The sequence below is a fragment of the Penaeus chinensis genome, chromosome 13, assembly GCF_019202785.1.
Source record: "Penaeus chinensis breed Huanghai No. 1 chromosome 13, ASM1920278v2, whole genome shotgun sequence".
NCBI lineage: Eukaryota > Metazoa > Arthropoda > Malacostraca > Decapoda > Penaeidae > Penaeus > Penaeus chinensis.
The window spans coordinates 16,445,568-16,448,067 of NC_061831.1; positions in this window are offsets into that span (position 1 = coordinate 16,445,568).

Below are 2,500 nucleotides of genomic sequence, written 5' to 3' on the forward strand. Positions count from 1 at the left end.
ATAATAATACCGATAAAGAGGAAGAGGCAGCTATTATATTTCATTATTCCCTCCGTTTATTATCCTTTCGCTTGAAATAAATCTTTCTCTCTTACTCTCTTATTCTCCTATTCTCTTATTCACTTACTCTCTTATTCACTTACTTCTTATTCTCTTGTATTCATATTCTCTTACACTCCGATTCTCTCACTCTCTTTCTCCCCATCTCTCTGTCTGTGTGCGTGTGCATGTAAGGCTTTGTATTCGCATATGTAAAGTAGAAGATCCTTTCATCTCTTCCCTATAAATACATACATACACACATACATCATACAATAGGTAAGATCAGGAAACACCTACTGAATATCAATAACCTATCAGAAATACCAATGAAACAAAATTAGAATACCATTAAGCTCTTCGCCCAATTAAGCGATTAATTTCCCTGGCGTGTCTGAGGGCGCGGATATTAAAAGTGACAAAAGTTCTCTCTGGCGCTGTTCAAGTGGTCGATTTGCACGGGCGAGTTCCCTTCTTGTTCGGTATGTTGGTCTCTGGCTAAGTCGAGGAAAGGTACTTTGGAACTGGACCAGTATCATCATTATTTCTGCTACTACTACTATTTCTATGACTACTGTTACTACTTTCACTATTATTTCTTCTATTACTACTATTTCTATTACTACTGTTACTACTTTCACTATTATTTTTTTTATTGCTACTATCAAAATAATAATTACAACAATTATAAAATGATAATGATATCAATGATGATTATCATTATTGTTGTTGATGATATTATCATTATTATGCTTATTACTATTTTTTTTTAGAGAAATACATCTTATTGATATCAAGACTAACCATATCTTAACTCGTAAAAGTGTATTTACAATGTACATTCTTTGACGTATATATGTATATATATATTTTTTCTTTCTTTCTTTCTTTTTTTACTATTGTATTGATCCTGACTTTTTAAAATTGTATACTATATATTCAAGATATTGTAGTAATTACCAATAACGTTTCTATTAACTCAATTACCTACAGCTCTCAAATATTTGCATCTCTTATTCTTGCTCCTTTCGCCTCATAATCCACCAAAGAAAGCAGGAAAAGAGAAGAAAGAAGGGAAGACAAGAAAGCAAACGTTTTCAATTTCATTTTTCTCTCTCTCTGTCTCTCTCTTTAACGCTCCGGCCGCGATTCACTTCTGATTGGCTAGCTCGGGGAATGGGCGTGTCGACCGAGAATCTTTATCTATTTATACATTAGCCAGATGTTTCCCAAATGCATCCATTCCAATCCATAAATGAATTTGAATGAGGATGAACAGAACACTCGACCAGCGCCGTCGAATTAACATGTGAGTAGTTTATTGAGAAGGTCAATTGTAACGGAGAGACACGTATACACAGTATGGCCATAAATATGCATTTAGACGCATACATACATATATAAAGAGAGAAGGGTAGACAGACAGTCTGTATATGTATATATATTATATATATATATATATATATATATATATATATATATATATATGTGTGTGTGTGTGTGTGTGTGTGTGTGTGTGTGTGTGTGTGTGTGTGTGTGTGTGTGTGTGTGTGTGCGTATTTGTGTGCGTATGTGTGTGTGTGTGTGTGTGTGTGTGTGTGTGTGTGTGTGTGTGTGTGTGTGTGTGTGTGTGTAATTTATTAACTATATATATAAATATGTATATATGTATATATACATATATATACATATGTATTTATAAATGTGTGTGTGTATATATATGTATACATATATATCATATAGATTATTGTACATGCATTACATGCATATTACAGACGTTACAGACGCTGTGTACACTTATATACATACATATACAAATGTATATGTATATGTGTGTATATATATATATATATATAATATATATATATATGTAAACATATATATATATATATATATATATATATATATCCACATACACATATACTGTACATTAGCGTGGAATGAGTTGTTTTCTTCACAACTATTCAATGGGTAGTGTACCAAAGCTGTTCAGTGATACCAAGTTATTGCTTTAAATTCCCTCAGGAGATATCTTCAGGTGCCTCTACTAATATATTTTTCAAAATTATCATTCTATCTGAAATATGCACTTTTCATTGAAGATATGTTAGTGTTCTTCATAATTCCTGAAGAACCCCATTCTTAGTTCACCAATCATGTTGTTCCAGTGCCTTAGTAAACCTCGAGAGGCCAGTGAAACCCAGAACTCACCAGGAGAAGGTGGTAGTGTGTCGAGTTTCACCAACGCCCAACCCAATCAGCCAGCCATATTGAGCAGTAGCTTTTGTTTACTGTAAGCTCCCAACATATATTCATAATGCATATTTGATTTCAAACTTAGGGAATTTTGCTCTGGAAAAAAGACTTGCTCGGATAAAACCGTCTCTGTGCACTTTATCATAAACATATGGTGATGGTTCTGCGTCTAATTGGTCCAACAGCCTTTAATTCAGTTTACTCC